We start from the raw sequence: 18,106 nt of genomic DNA, 5'->3' as shown, positions 1-18,106 counted from the left end.
TGTGGGGCATAACCACTCACATTGAACATCACCCCTTCAATTTCCAGCTTCAGACTCATCAACCTGTCTGATACTCTTTTCACCTCTAGAACATTTCTCACAAACTCCTCTTTCAGGATAACTCCTACTCCATTTCTTTTCCTATCTGACCCATGGTAGAACAACTTGAACCCTGCTCCTAAGATTCTAGCCTTGCTACCTTTCCACCTGGTCTCCTGGACACACAATATGTCTACCTTCCTTCTCTGCATCATGTCAATCAACTCTCTAGCCTTCCCTGTCATAGTCCCAACATTCAAAGTCCCTACTGTCAGTCCTACATTCTTAGCTTTCCTCTTCTCTCTCTGCCCACGAACACACCTTCCTCCTCTCCTTCATCTTTGACCAACAGTAGTCAGATTTCCACCGGTACCCTGTAGGTCAACAGCACCGGTGGCGGTCGTTGTTAACCCGGGCCCCGACCGATCCGGTATGGAAGTCATTTTCACGATTCGCATTTTTAATTTGGCATGTGTTTTACGTCGGATGCCCTTCCTGACACAACCCTCTGCATTTATCCATACTTGGGACTGGCAAAAGAAGACACTGGCTTGTGTCCCCTTGTGGTTGTTTTCCCTTAATAATAATAACCTTAATTTAAAAACTGCATTTTGTGTTATCTTTGACTAATATTTAAATTAGTTTGATGATCTGAAACATTTAAGTGTTACAGACATGCAAAAAAATAAGAAATCCGGAAGGGGCCAAACACTTCTCACTTCACACCACTGTATGTGCCAGATTATTCCTTGGTTGGGAGCAGTAACACCAAATTCGAACTGACATGTTGCATCCCAATCTGTTACTTTGTATTGTTTGTGTTATGCTAATATGCAGAATGATGAAACTAATTTTCCAATGTTTTCCTCCCCAGTAACTATTTAACTAATTTATTTAACTAATTTTTATTGCTGGGCTGGCTATCAAATAGTATATTCCTTGTAGGCTATCGTAGAAAAGGTTTCAGTCATAGTCATCTGGACACTGTTTTCAGAATCAAGACGTTTCGGCTCCCATCCGGAAGTCATTCTCAATTGTGAAAAAATTGGACGGGAACTGGAAATTTAAGCTACTCTGAGTTACATAAGCCCTGCCCTCAGGAGGGAATCTGCCTGAGTATCTGTTAATAGCTAGTTTCACCTGAAACTGACCTAATAGTTTCAAGATGGCCCAGTAATCAGTAATCAGGCCTATTGTTCTCTGGCTGCATCTACTTCATCACTGTTAAGTGCCTGATTAGCATGTGATGGGCGTGACCAAGGTGATAATACACTCTGATAGACTTTGGGCAGATTAAATCTCAGACCACCATTTCTGTTCAAAGAGGGGTTCTCTTTCTTCACAAAAATGGCTTCCTTGACGCCCGTTCAAACCAACTCTTCTCTCTACTAAGAATCTTCACCTCGCTGTCTTCAAATGTGTGGTTTGTAGCTTTTAAATGCAAATGCACGGCGCTCTGTAATCCTGAGTTAGCATGTCGTCTGTGCTGATAAAGTCTTTTGTGAAGTGGCTGTTTGGTTTCGCCTATGTACCGTTCTTTGCAGTTTTCCTCACTGCACTGAATGGAGTAGACAACATTGCTCTGTTTTTGTGTGGGTAACTTGTCCTTAGGGTGAACGAGTTTCTGTCTTAAAGTGTTGCCTGGTTTAAAGAAGACAGGAACATCGTGCTGTCTAAAGATCCTTTGTAGTTTTCAGACAGTCCAGATACATAAGGAATGGAGACACCGTTCCTTCTTGGTTCAGTTACACTTTTGTCCTGTTTTTGGCTCTTTTAACTTTGTTGATAGCCCAAGTAGGATAACCACAGGCTGAGAGTACATTCTGGACATGCTTTTCCTCTTTCTTCTTACCCTCTGAGCCTGTGGGCACTTCTTTGGCTCTGTGTTGTAATGTCCGGATTACACCCAGCTTGTGCTGTAGTGGATGGTGTGAGTCAAAGAGCAGGTATTGATCCGTATGTGTTGGTTTCCTGTACACTTCTATCTGGAGCTTTCCGTCCTCTCCTCTGAGAGTAGAACAATCAAGAAAGGCCAAGCAGTTCTCTTTTGCATCCTCACGCGTGAACTTGATGTTGGGGTCCACCGTATTAATATGCTCTGAGAACGCTTCCAAGTCTTGTTTCTTGATTTTCACAAAGGTGTCATCCACGTAACGGTACCAATGACTTGGTGGTGTGCCCGGGAACGAGGATAATGCCTTCTTCTCAAACTGTTCCATGTACAGGTTGGCCACAATGGGAGAGACTGGAGAGCCCATAGCACAGCCGTGAATCTGTCTGTAGAAGTGTCCCCGGAATTGGAAGTAGGTTGTGTTGAGACAGATGTCTAATAGTTTACATATGTGTTCAGGTGTAAGCTTGGTCCTTTGCTGCAAGGTGGAGTCCTCCTGCAGTCTTCTCATCACCGCTGTCACTGCTTCTGAGGTTGGGATGCAAGTGAACAAGGACACTACATCATAAGAAACCATAACGTCATCTGGGTCCAACTGGAGATGTTTCACTTTGTCCACAAATTTCTGTGTGTTTTCCACATAATGTACTGTGTTCCCCACCAACGGAGCCAAGATTGTAGTCAAATGTTTGGCTATGTTGTATGTGATGGAATCTGTGCTGCAAACGATGGGTCTGAGTGGAACATTCTCTTTGTGAATTTTGGGAAGGCCATAGATGCAGGGAATGGCTTCCCCAGGGTATAGTCTGTAGTACAGAGGCCTGTCTATCACCTCCTCCTTCTCAGGCTTCTGTAGACAGTCTAAAACCTTCTTCTTGTAGCCATTGGTTGGATCTCTTTTAAGTTTTTGATATGTGGTTGTGTCTTCAAGAAGGTTGTTGACCTTGGTTTCATAATCGGCTGTGTTCAGAATCACAGTGCAGCGACCCTTGTCTGCTGGTAGAATGTTTATGCTGTGATCCTTCTGCAGTGCTGAGAGTGCCCTCCTCTCTTCGGATGTAATGTTGGAAGGAGGTGGTTTGGCACTCTTTAATGTTGCAGTGACACGTAGCCTCAGGTCTGCAGCCTCTGCTTCAGTCATGTTGTTCTTCCTAATGGCTGTTTCTGTGGCTGTGATGTAGTCCACTGTAGGGATGTGGTTGGATGTAACTGAAAAGTTGAGCCCTTTGGAGAGCACATCTTTTTCTGCCTGTGTCAGGATGCGGTCTGATAAGTTTTTGATCCAATTGTTTCTGTTGATACATGTCTCCCTTTGTTCAGTCCCTGATCTCCTGTTGTGCTGGTCCTTTCCTAGATTCCTCTTATTCAAAAGGATGTTAAATTTCTTAATTTGCCGCTCCTTGCTCTTCCTATGTTGTGCACCCTGTGCTACCTGTGTAAAGTCCATCACTCTCTTGAGGATTTCTTCTGGGACAATGCTTGTTAACTTCTTCTGCAAAAATTCTATTCTGTTCTTCAAATTGTCTATTCTTAAGTTGTTTTCCCTGATCCTTTCACTAAGCATCTGGGTCAGGTTTCTTCTCCAAATCTTCTCTGCTCTGTGTCCTTTTACTGGTGGTTTAATCTGTAGGCTCTTGGGAATAATCTTGCTCTGCCTGCATCTTAGATTAAAACGGAGATGGTTCCTGTGGTCTGCTAATTTCCTGGCTGTGTTTTCGAAAAAGAACTGGTAAGTAGTTTAGAAGAAAATTTACATGTTTATTTAACCCATTTACAGTCAAAGTTGATGACTTTAAAAAAAAAACTATTTAGAAAAATTTTGCGTAAACTAAAGCGAGGATGATTCCCAGGCTGAGGCAAACAGTCCGTGAGCACAGGTAGACTGGGCGAGGACGGCTGGCTGGAGTGGAGCAGAGGTGAACCCATGGTGAGAATTTTCTGAAGAGCCAGTGAGTAGATTGGAGGTAGGTGTCGGTTTGAGGAGTGAATCTGAACACAAGGAGTCAGAGGACTCAGGAAACATATGCTCAGAAACCGAGACATTGTACCACTAGTGTAAACAAACAATCTGGCAAAGACTGGTGAGAAGAGTCAGGTAGATATACTGCATGGTCTTGATTGGTGGATGGAGAACAGGTGAGTAGCAGCAGATGAGTAGAAGGTGTGTCAGATTCTGAGTGGAGGTTCACCGGATGCCATGCCCCGCCAGCACACACATACACAGACAAACACACAAACACACAGACAAACACACGATGCACCTTCTCTGCACTGCCGGCTGTAGGTTTTCTCTTTCTATCCATGTTACGGGACCGAGTGCTACATGCTTTTAATGAGTGCTTGATACTAACTGCCCGAGTGCTAGATACTTTCAGTTTCAGTTGTGATGGCAACTACTACCTGCTATTACGGATTGCACCAGCAGTGTCGCTGCAGCTAAAATGACCTATTGAATATCTTTATATAGGCTATATAATGCTGGAGTTGGGAAAAAAAGGCTGGCCCTCACACTGGGAAAATTCACGAACCTCCCGATGGCCAGTCCGCGCCTGTTACCTATGGACAGAGCCAGGCTGGTTGTCCCGTCTGAGTCCCCCTAATTTTGATTAATTGGGCACTGTTAAAGGAATAGTTCAACATTTTGAGAAATATGCTTATTCGCTTTCTGGTGGAAAGTTATATATATATATATATATATATATATATATATATATATATATATATATATATATATATATATAGTTAGATATGAAGCTACAGGCAGCAGCTGGTTGGCATGGCTTGGCACAAAGACTGGAAACAGAGGGAAACAACTGTCCAAAGGTAACTGTATATCCAGGAAATTACTGCTCCCAGCCAAAAAATAATCCAGCACATAACCCCCTTTTAAAAAGAATACAGAATACAGTATTTTTCTGCACACTGAGTAATCACAAGTTATTATTTAGCGCCATCTTCAGAACTTTATTGTCAGATGTAGCTACAAAGTGCAGCACTTGGTATATGTCTGTGCTGTATCAGTATTCACCAAGAAACTGCTATAGTGGGAGAAAGAGAGCACAGTAAACTGAAAAAATCTTCAGCCAGGTTCATGATTCCTCACTTTTTGTGTCTCCACTCCCTTCTCCATATCTATCTCCCTTTTGCTCCCTCTCTCCCATACTCTACTTCATACACACACACATACATACACTACACACATCCACACCGTCTATCATCACTGTATATGGACCTCGCCCCTTCTCATCACTATCTGTAAGACATCACCCCTCCCCCCTTTCATTTTTCCTCCTCTCTTGTTATTTCTCACTGTCTACACCTCTTTCTCCACCTTTCCTCTCTGCACTCTCCCCTCCTTTCCCTCGTTTTCTCGCTCTCACACTCTCTCTATCTCAGCCCTGATGTGTGGTTGTAAGAGGAGGTGTTTTGACCTGACATTGGGTTTGTTCAGCACGTCAGTCCACAGCTGCTGCAGGCCCTGTGGGGTCCTCTGGGGTTGGGGTTTGTTGGTTGTGGAGTGCGGTTCTCTAGCCAATACGCTCATTCAGAATACAAACCTGGAGCTCATCTCTGCAGGGGGGGAGACAGGGACAAGGGTGAGAGGGGGGTTCAGCACCACCTCTTCTTCCTTCCATTCATCCCTCCCACCTTCAGGTGCTCTCTTTTTCTCTCTCATCCCTCCTCCTCTTTCTCTGTTCCCCTCTCTCTCTATGCCTCAATGCGTACATAAAGTACACAGACTCAGGGTATTTCAACGGCCCTGGGCAAAGACCTAAAAATACAAGCTTCAACACACCCTTATGTGAGGCTACACACACGCACACACACACACACACACACACACACACACACACACACACACACACACACACACACACACCGTTTTTTATCTGAACTTTATTGTCAAAATCTCTCTTCCTCTTCCCCTTTTTTCGCTAATTTAATTAATGCAATGTTAAAACACTGCATCACTATTTAGTTTCTAATTTATTAGCTGCTGATACTGACAAATCTAATATTCATTATAATAATGCATTTTTTTCAATACTTTTTGAGTATTGTTTGACATGAGTATTGAGTTGACATGTCATATCTGTCATGATGAGTGATCCCCAATAATGGCCACTTAATTCCAACAAGTCCAGACCTATAAGTTTTCCCCTAGCTTTTGGTTGTGCAGCACACTTAAATATTTATAATTTATTAATATTATTTGCATTGGTTATGATATGACTGTTAACACCAGGAAATAAATAAGACCACCACTACAGTTGAGGCAGATTTGCTGGAGCAGCGAAATACTCTGTTTTACGGTAATTGATGAAGCACTAGTGTACAGTATTTCATATGCTGAGTAATTTTCAAATTGGTCAAGGGGTAGCAAGTTGTTGTGCAGCCCTGCAGCACCTCAGTGAGGGGAAACAAGGAATGCGCTGATGTGTGAATCTCCTTGAGATATGCAGCATGAACTGAGTCTCTGAATTTTCAATGAAATTTTTTTTTTCCGAATACAGATACACACTGCTGGACTGCTTGCTGTGCTTTTTTTTTGCTTTGTAATAGTAATGTTTTACTGAGGTTGGCCTTCCCTAGTGACTGGGTCTCATACAGAACTCCTGATGGAATATGTACAGTTCATGTAAATATGATTACAAGTCTGGAAGACACTTGCATCAGGTTATATACAGTGTGTGCATGTCCACAGAGAGAATTTACAGAGTAGCTCCTATAGCCCCTTCAACACAGAGGTATGGATTAAATATATTTACATAATGGATTTTAACACTTGACAGTGTCTTGTATGAATTGTATGAGGGATTAGATGAAGAATATGTAGAAATGCTATATCATGGAAAATGTTGGCACAATATACATTTTCATCACCAAAAGAGTGTAGAAAATGTAATGAGTAGAGTTTCAATGGGGTTGCTGTCAAACAATTCCTTCCTCCCACATCATTTAGGAAATACGTAATCATGCAATCAAAAGCCTAAAAAGCATATTGCAAAAGCCAAGTGAAATTGACAAAAATTGTTGGTGTACTGCTAGTGTTTTGTATTATCCGCAGGAGGTGTCTTGATGGGTCATCTGCTCTAAATTCAAATATTCCAGTAGTGAGAAAAACCAAGGCTTATTTTTTTGAGAGCTCCTGTAATCCAAAAATCCACCCATACCATTTTAAATCACCACAGGCAGCAGGAATAATGAATCTTTCACTATGTGTACGTCATAAACATGTAAACGCGCTGGGCCGGGAGGTGCAAGAGTAATGAGAGGCAGTCCGAACAGTCTGTCATCATCTATGCCTTTAGAGTGGGTCCTTTACCCAGGCCCCTGCAAAGTATATTGGTAGCATTATAGCATAGCGGTCCTCAATTTATCAATAAAAGAACCAATGTGTCACTCCAGCAAACACACAACCGGCATTTGCATTCAAGATAACGAGACCTGTCATGTGAATTTTATACTCTGTCTCCTCACTCTGTTTGTGCTGTCCCTCTTTCTTGCTCTCTTGCCTTTCGTTTTTCCTCCCTTTGGAAATTCGGATGAAAGCGCCTCTCATGGCCACTGCGGCTCTTCATGGACCTGAGTCCACTGTAATATTCAGACCCCATTCTAGTGCATCATTGATAAATTATTCACAAATTTGCTTTGCATTATGGCATTTCTTTTATTCTATTCTGTTCAAAACTCTTCTATTCTACTCTATTTCATTCTATTAGGCTGCATTCCTGCTCTCCCCCCATGATGCCACTTGCAGAAGTCTTCCCACTAACCACCTATTGTTGCATGCCGCCTGCAGCCACTTCTGATATCAACTCTGGTTTTATTTTCCACTCATGCTTCTTTATTTGGGAGCCTGTGTCCATTATGTTTGCATTCTGCCTTCTCCTTTTGCAAGAATAATATGTTTTCAGAAAGTGCAAACAAAATTTAACACCTGATTCAATTGCCAACATTCTTCTGAGAATGAAAAACAGTATTAAAATACAGTAAAAATGCACTGTTGACAGACCAATCCAGAGAGGATAAACAATACCTACAGTGGTGAGCAGCAATATAATCTCTACGCGCAGGACTCCATACAGTGCTGTGTATTGTGTGTGTATATATGTGCCCTCCATGGGCTGTAGCTGTACAATAAAGGCCAGTCTACAGCTGTGAGAGAGACAGAGATCCCATCGCCAAATCCAATAAGAGGAGTAGAATTTCATTACAGATGTTCAGCCTGGATATGACGGCTCCATCAATAACCACCCCTCATGTGAGAGGCAGAAGGGTGAGCATGACGCAGTCAAAGTCGTACAGCCATGGCAGAATCTATATCGGATTGTTTCACAGTTCCACTAGCTTGAGTCATCTTCTCCCTCCTTCCTGCATTCTCTCCAATGCCTCTTTGTTCTTGCTGATGCCTTTTTTTCTTTCGCTCTGTCCCCCTCTCTTTCTTTCACCTTCACTTTTTTTGTCTTGACAATAGAAATGTCCAGTCTTTCTTCAATGGAGCAAGGAATTACATCTCAAGTGGTCTGGTTCAATACTGCTGTCCATTCCCCTCACCAGACAACGAAGATGTTTGCTTAAAAAGATATATGGCCCTTGTTTTAAATTCCAATAACAGTCTCGCTGTCTGTCTCTGTGTTTCTCTGCTCTTCACTGTAACTGATTTTCACTTGTCAAACAAGTATCATTATTTCTTATATAACAACAACAGAGACAGTTTAACAATTAATTAAAAGAACAACATCATTTAATGAAAAAGAAAGCCTTTTCTATTCTTTAAAAAAAATCAATATGCATGTGTTCTTCTCATTTACTATGTGTCAATATAAAAGGAGACAGAGCCCTTATTGGCTCTTTTCCAATAAAATACAGTATAAACAAGATTTTGCCTTCCCTCTCTTCTAAAGCTAGTATCTCCTACATATTCATAATGGGCTATACTGACAAATAACTGAGTCGTTATGTAATAGCATTTTGCTGAAGCTCACTAACAAAAACTGTATACTTGTGCTTATGTGTACAAAGGTCTTCGAAAGGACAGTAGTGTCTGGCAGAGACGTCATCCCTCTTGAAAGTTTTTGTTTCAACAGTCAGATGAAGTAATAGAAAAGTCTGAATAACTCTTTTTTTCCCCACAACATTTTTCAAACCATTTAACTTTTTCAAATGCATCTAACATTTGCTTTTTCAGACTAAAATATCTGAAGGATTCCAGCTTTTTCAAAACCGTTTGTCATTAAAAAACATTTTGTTTTGAGGAATTCATAGCCCTTCTGAACATGGGTATAACCCTGCAAACATTTTATCAACCCAGGGGTTAATGGCAGGTCTATGGCACAACCTCTCGCGTCAAACAGGTTGAAATGATGTGCAGGTTACACCTAAATCACAGAACAACCAGACTTACACATTTTTTTACAGTGTAAAAATTAATACCCTAACAGTGTTATAGAGTACTTTTATATGCAACTTAAAAGTTATGTTTGCATAATAAGCGATATAAAGTTATGCAGAATCATTGTCCCCTTGAAGTAAGAATTTCAATCTACTGTGCATGTCTTGCGTCCTTCGAAGAGAACACAAAGCATAGACTGTATAAAAAAGACTCAAAGTCTCCAGCAGCACAAACAGCACACAGTCACGGTGAAGGCTTCTTTACAAATTTATCGGTAAGTTATTTATTAATGCAGAACATTAGACGATTTTTATGCGTTCATATGCAACTTTCAGAGTTAAAATGAGTCAAAAATGAAGTAACTTTATTCCAGTATGCTAGGAGTGTGGACTCTGAGATGTTTTTTTTAATTAATTCATGTATAGTTGCATGTGTATTATAATTAATATATATATATATATTAATATATAATAATTGCTATATTGTAATTGATTATTTTACATTAAAACGTTAATCTGAACAGATGTGTGCAGGAATTATTGAATATTATAATATAATAAACTTTATTTATAGAGTACTTATCAAAACAAAGTACAAAGCGCTTCACAGAGAGAGAAATAAAATACCACAGTGAATGAAATGAAATACATGAAGGACAAAAACAAAATAAGAGATAATAACAATAAATTAAAAACCAATAAAATAAACAGACAGCTGAGATAAGATCAGGATATGCTTTCCGATAAAAATGTGTTTTGAGAAGAGACTTCTCAAGACTATGTAAAAGGTCTAAAAGATAATCTGGAGCCAGGTCATGAAGAGCCTAGAAAGTAATAAATATGATCTTTAAATCAATCCTAAAACAAACAGGGAGCCAATGTAAAGAGGCTAAAACAGGTGTGATATGATCGTACCTCTTGGTCATGTTTAAAAGCCTAGCAGCTGAGTTCTGTACAGTCTGCAGTCGTTTCAACTTTTTTCAACTTCAAAATATTTGCTGGGAAGAGCTACTTTTCATTATATCATAGCCTGTCATTATATCATGAATGACCTCCAACTAGACACGATTTAGTAGCCTTTGATTAAAATATTTCTCTGAAATGACATGGACGGGTAGATTAGACAGAAATATTTAACATATAAAAGGTTTTTCATGCTTGTTATTATATAAAATTGTGGATCTAACAAGAGCATTCCATGAATGGAAGTTTTTATTGGACTTTTATTATTTGTATCTGTGGTGGAGAGGAATTAGCAGCGAGACACAAATTCTTCAATAATAGACTTTTATTAAAAAGAAACAAAAGCTGAGTTGGTCTGCAGAGCAACTGGAAAACCAAAAATGACACACAGCATTTTATATTGAGAAACCTCCCTCTTTCTGTATTTGGACATCCACTTCCTCTTTTCCCATACAGTAACTTGAATGCTGTTTCCAAAATGTTTGTGCACAATTCTCAGAACCTATTCCCTCTTTCTGGGAATCCATTAAACAACATTACCCATATGTGGTTCTATCAAACAGTGTTTTTCTCATAAGAGGTCAACTTGACCTCAACAGAGGATGCATGATCTCAAATGTCAGATATCGTTAAAACACTGGTATGTATGTGATTTTTTTCATATCACACAGTTTCAACAGGATTTCAACAATGTCATTACTCTTCTTTTTTTGACATTCCAGAACCTACAGACCTGTATGAGATTTCAATGTTCTCTGATAACCTTCCAATTTCCACGTGTTACACAAGTCATCATTTGCTTATATAACTTGTAATTCAGAGAAGGAGCACAGTTCAAAGGACAATTAAAATAAAAAGTATAGCATCTAATACAGAGGATTTTAGAGAATTGGGTTATGAATATACGATTACATATGTGAAACTTCTACACAACCCCCCCCTTTGAGTCTTTAAAAGTCTAACTCATTACTAAAACTTCATGGTATGAGTCTGATATCACCAAAAGGCCTCTTACAAGACCTCTAAACTCAGAACTTGAAACCTTCCTATTGGTAATGAAACATTTAATCCTGTTACAAAGTTACACAACAGTATACAAAAACAATATCTTTCATGGTGTAAGTTAATGCTGTGTTATGTTAAAGCTTTGCAAGTGAATTATTAAGACACCCATGTACTTCAGGACATTGTAGTAAAATGATTATTGTGAATAAATTGGAATAGCATACAAAGAATATGAGTAATATGAAATGCGTCCCATTTGAGTCCTGTAAAGTTAGTGGGTCAACCGAATAAACTGAAGGAGGGCCATTTTGTCGCCCCACTAAAGGAACACCAACTGTGTATTAGCCAGTGTTTTGTAATGGACACATGGAGCCCCTTATGGACCCCAACGAGTGGAAAGCAAGAAGTATTGTCTCTTTTTATGCACCAAAATAGCAGGATAAATTTCACTGGGTTCTTCCAGATGGGACACCTTTTGATCTAGCTCCACCCGCCAATTACATATGTGTAAGATCAAGTTATTATAGATGTTACCTTCACCCAGAAGTTGGGCTCCTTCTGGAAAGTATGAAACAATAGAGAATCCACCAACAGTTAGTCCTTGTTTTTGGTGGTCCCCTAAACTGGGAACCACGAATGTAAGGCATCGTGGTGCTGGGAACCCTATTGAAATCGCTCAAATTTTTTTTGCCATTGGTAAAAGTGGTACTGCAAGTGAAATTCACAGGGGAGGTATAGGCTGGTGCACACACCTCAGACACCAAAATGACACGTCAACCAGTAGGTGGCGCTATAATTAAAGTAAACTCCCACATAGTAAGTCGCACATTTGAACACCTTAGATGCACGCGTTCCCTGAATTGAGCTGCATTTCCTGATATAGACCCATTTCTGCCTATATTTTTTTTCACAATATCGCAAAATATGGTAAATGGACTGTACTTATATAGCATCTTTCTGACTACTCAAAGCGCTTTAACTACATCTCACATTCACACACTGATGGCAGGTGCAAACTGCTCATCAGTTAAAAGAAACTAATCATTCACACACACTCACAAGGAGCAATTTCGGGTTCAGTGTCCAAGGACACTTCGACATGTAGGCTGGGAGAAAAGTTTATATCTCATAATTGGCTACATGGATTCGTACGAAATTCGGTTTGCACAATCTATGGTCATGACTCAGTTGTTGCATAAATTTTGGTAATGATTGATTAAAGTGGGCGTGGCTTATTACAACAAATCACAAAATCACCCATACGTCCTAGAGAGCTAAAATTTTTTCAGCACATCCACTGATGTGTGACAAAGGTTTGCCTTACTGCAACCTATGGTCAATTAAGAAGTCTGTCACTCTATATTTTTCAAAATATGAAAAAATCCATTAATATGTATATCTACACATAGGTCTGTCCGATTAACACGAAACTTGTCTAAGTAGTTTCTTATGCCCCACCTCGGCTCTGTGCAAAGTTTGGCACAAATGGTCACTAGGTGGCGCTTTTATTGCAAAATCATGAAATATGCAAACATACTTTTTCAAACTCCTCCTAGGCGGTGAGCCCGATCTGCATGAAACTTTGCACATAGAATCTATCAACCCTCATGATCAAAAGTTATTTTGAATAGAATTTTGATACTCCAAAAAATGTGTAAGTTATAAAGGAAAAACTTCCTATGGGTTGCAGTAAAACAGAAAGTGATGTCATATCGTCACATAGGATTGTCCAAATAATGCGAAACTCAGTGAAAAATTTGGCGCTAATCGGCCACTAGGTAGTGCTTTTGTTGGAAAATAATTAAATCTGCTAAAATAATTTTTCCAAACTACTGTTTCTGAACTGAATATTTTCCTATCTCTGTGTTGATCTCCACCTGCGGCTTCCATCGTGCTCATGGGACAGCACGTCCGACTTGCATTGCCTCTGTGGGCCATGTTGCAACTTGCACCAGGATCTTGACATTACCTGTTTGCAGGTCTAGTTATTTAATTGGCTTTGGTGCTACAGGAACAAAGACGTGAGTTACCGTGGCTGAGTTGCTCTCCTTCTGGGCCTGTCTAGGTCGTAGTGGCAGTTAGAATCATAGCTAGGCTAGCGTTAGCATTTAGCAGAAGCCTGGAACTGTAGAGCCAATCAAAGGCAGACTTGGGGCGGGTCTACAGATGACTCTTCTTCCAGTTTAGACTGTAGTTCCGTCAGCTCATATGAGGGAATCTAATAAAAGCTAGTAACTGCACCTCACAATGCAGATTCCTTTTTACAGATCTGCTGCGGTACGAACTGGACTCAATTCCACAAATAAATAAGAGGAAAGTCACAAATGTCACGCGGCCCACAAACTGACAGAAAGCAATCTAAAAATGCGCGAAACTCGTTTCACATGTAAAAATGGATCCACACATGCGTAAATATCACTTTACATGTATTTGTTGTGGTGAAATTATTTACATTTGTAAAACCTATATTATTTTTATGTTAAATTTAAATGCGTTTCTACAGAGTAAGTTATTTGCAAATCACTCTGTATTTTTGTGGATGTGACTTTACACAACAACAAAAAAACACATGTGCATAGTGTGCATAGTGAAATATTTGTGGGTCATGGTACACATTTGTGGATTGTCTTCTGTGGGTTACAACTAGACTAAAGTCCAATAAAAACTTCCATACCCATGTTGCCTGATTAAGACTAGGTGGATTTGCTCTTTTTAATTTTTAGTGTCAGGTATTATTATAAATAATAAATAAACTTTAGAGAAAAGAAACTAGTGGCATGACCAATACCATGTTACTGTGATGTGCTGGGTTTAAACAAAACAGATCTGTTTTTACATCCATCTTTCTTACATTTCATATCTGTCCTCTCTGCTTTATCTAAGGCAAAAAGTCTTCTTGACAGCAACAAGTGAGCACTACAGTCCATCTAGGGAAAGCTAGACTCACTGGTGTTGCATCTGTCTCTCTCTAATCACTTTCATTTCCTAAAACTGCCATTAATATCGTATTGCAAATCGATCAACCAAAAGGATTTCTCACATTATGGTAAAATAGTAACACCTTTAGTGGAATAAATTAAACCATGAAGAAAATAACTTGGCTTACTGTTCGTGACAAAAACAGCCAAATATTTTTTGCTGGCATTAAAGTAATATTTAATCTCACAAGGATGTATACTACACACAACAATATGAGCACTCCATCACTTTGAATATATTTGTCTGCTGCTCTTTCTTTTCTTATTTTTTCCCCCTGATTTATTTTCACAGTGTATTATAGTGCTAAGGAAGGATACATGCTGTGGCTGGGATTTTTCTGCCCAGGCATTGAAAGAACATCATTCTCAGCTCATATTGCAGTGGTTTTGAGAGCCATTAGTGCATGCTATACATATTTATCAAGAATCAACACAACCAGGCTGCGTATCAAACTTGATAAACAGGAGTTTATATCAAACATCCAGTTCTGTCAAGCATGAAAGTGATATATTTTCAAGCACATCTGTAACTATCGCCAAATATTTTACTGGCGGATCTTTTTCGACTGTCAGCAGGCAACCTGCTATACTTTTCTCTTGCATGATGACATAAGCCACATTAACAGCTCATTACAAGTATTTACATCAGTTCCTGTGGTAATCTCCAAACAAAGACTGTGATACACACTGTGAACTCCACAGTAGCATATGTATCACATATTTCTCAGACAAAACTCATTGGCACCTTACCTAATACAGGATAAAGGGTCCAATTGCATCAGCTACAAACCGCTGTGGAGAAGAGAAGAAGAGAGCCCCACCAAAGCAGGTGGGTGAGCACAGAAAGGAATGATGGGACGGCAATGGGAGCCGTCTGTGATTGGAGCATTCCTAGCCCCAGTAAACCTTTCTTCTCTCTCCGCCATGTGCAGAGTGTTGATAAGAGACATCATCCCACTGACTCATTAATCAACTGTGAAATGTACAGCTACCTGCCGCTTTCTTATTCCCGTGGCCCCAAAAACCTCTGCTACCTGCTTCCTCCGCTTCTCCTCTTCTACCTGTCTGTAAAGAGAAGAAACAAACTGGACTCCACAAGGATTCCTTTTAAAAAAAATAAAGAAAATCGCTCTCCTTGCAAATTTCCTGTTTCAAGATTTTTTACTCCTTCCCAATCATATCCACATGCACACAGCCTTGTGTACACATGCATTCACACACCGGAATGCAAGGACATGGGGACAAAGGGAGCACCCACTACTCTGCAACTGGTTTGCGCTTTAAAGTTGTGCAGCTGAGCACTTTGTTCTACACACACAGACACATGTCCTACACTTTTCTGTCTCAGTAGCTTAAATTTTGATCATGCAGACAGATAAACATATCATTTTGGCTGCCACTCTTCACTTTTTTCCCCTATAAAAGCACTTTATTCTGCCTTTTTTCAAGCTGTCCCATAGCTGTGCTCCTGCACTGGCCTGCCATAAAATCTCTGATACATTTCTGAATTGTGCTGTGTGTTGTGTAGGTCTCCTGCATATACATTCTCTTAAGCTGTGTAAGAACTGCTGATCTGCTGTATTTTTCACCTCAAACTCAGACCCACTCCAGGGAGGGTAAAATGAAGATAGGGGAGGTTTGAATTTTGATCAGTTTATTTGCATTTTCCACATGTCAAAACCCTTAATTTATCTGCCAGTTTTGATCGCATTTATGGGAAGCTGACTATATAATCACTCACAGTGCATCATCAATTTTTCTGAAAAGTAAGCAACAAACTGACCAAATCAAAGTTTGATTAATAGGCAGGGAGGTATAGACAGCATTGTTCTGGTAACAGCTGCGTAAACATGAAGCCCAGAGAGCTTTTAGCTATAAATTTTCTGATTGAGCGGATTGTAAATTATAAACACCAGGGCAGAAGTTCACTTTCATGTTGCATTTATGGGACCAAATATCCTGCTAACAGGTAAACGTTATGATTTACATTTATGGCATGCTGCGTAGGCATGAAGAACTCTATTTGGTTCCACACATAGAGTAAACAACAAAACATTTTATGTTGTCAAAAGGTTTGAACATGAAGTGTCAGTCAGTGACTTCTCACAGTAAATAACCCAGAAACATCACCAGATTCTTGTTATCACCCAGGAACAAATGCTGCAGTCTGTTTGCATTACCTTCTCCCAGTATTAATGCTGTTGTAGACTCTATTGAACTCTAAATTATTCAGGCACAATGTAAATGGCAACAAGTCCTCCAACCCATACGACCACATGGGTCGTTTGTTCCTACCCTCTAATACGACCCACAGGAGCGTTTCCTAAATTAACGCCCCTACCGGTGGCAGTTGAGGATGGCTGTAAGGTGAGGATGGGCTGCAAATCACGTGACGTTAAACATGTGGTTAACGTTGTGAAACTGTCACTATGTTACGTAAGTTATGGAACTAATGTAAGTCACTTAAAGCTTTAAATAAGTCAATGTTGACTTTTGGTTTCATGCAGGACACGAACCCCAGTCTCCTGGGTGAAAGTCTTTTAGTTGTTTGTGCCCCAACCCCCAATCCACCATATACAGTACATAGGTGGACTTTTTAGCTTTTTAGCTCTTTACACTACGTCCCCTGACTTACTGGTTTGCTCCTGTCATAATTACCATGACCACTAGAGGTTGCATCCTACAATAAACGCAAACATGGGTTATAATAAGGTGCTCGCACACACGACTTATATGGACATTTTTCTGACGAGGACAGTCTGCGTAAAATATATAGAGGTGTAAGTGGTAAAGGAGGGCCCAAGTTCCAAACTCGTGTCAAACACATATTGCCATAGTAAGCTCAAATATACTGTATTTGTAATTTAATACGAAAATGTAAGCATATATAAATAATAAGGTTTTCGTGCTATAAAAAGGACCGATGTCTGTGTTGGAGAACAAATCTTGAGCACTGGGTTGTGTCTGTGATAGGGTCTGCACTATATTATGACTGTATTGCATTATGGACTACTGGGGCTGTTCTTGCCACAGAATTGGCAGCTCTGCTTCATCTTTGATGGATTTCTCCCTCTGAAATTGTTTAATGTTGATGTAAGATGCTTTTTGATTCCCAAACACCAAGCCTGACTTTTACTGTTGATGTTGTAGATATGTTATACATAGATGATTAGACAGATTTGTTTAAATTGAACTGTTTTGCACACCAGACCTATTTTATATTTTTTTACTTAGACAACTATATCTCTAAACCATATATTCAATACCTTGAGAGAAATTTAAAGTATCTTGTAAACTTTTACAGGGGTACACTATAATTCAAAAGGACTGCAGCATTGCCAGGAACAATATCTGATAAAACAGAGATACTTGAGATGTGTGTGGGTTGTAGACATACTTCTGACAGCAAGCACAAATTACTAATGTCTTCTGTATCTTTTAAAATACTTTAAAAGTAGTTTGAAATGATGACTAAAGTTACAAATGTGTGATTATTTATGAGACTGATGAAAAATAGCTAAAATGGAACTGTCTGCACTTTTTACCTCATAGAGTCACCATATATTTTGACATCCAAAATGATAACAAGACCGAGCCAAAACATCAAACACGGTGTCACTGTTCAAATGTGTGGAGCCCACGATAAAAAATTCTACATATTATATTCAAGTGTTTGACTTTTTATATTCTCAGAAGCCCACAGCAGTAAACCCACTAGTTTATGAAATCACTGTAATTTCTGCCAGACCTGACCACACTGTATATGGTGCAACCACAGTTAACAATAATGTATTGAGTTTAATTTTACATCTGTTTCTGTGACAGATTGTAAAGC

The sequence above is a fragment of the Siniperca chuatsi genome, linkage group LG5, assembly GCF_020085105.1.
Source record: "Siniperca chuatsi isolate FFG_IHB_CAS linkage group LG5, ASM2008510v1, whole genome shotgun sequence".
Lineage (NCBI taxonomy): Eukaryota > Metazoa > Chordata > Actinopteri > Centrarchiformes > Sinipercidae > Siniperca > Siniperca chuatsi.
Note: the sequence above shows the minus strand (reverse complement) of the source record.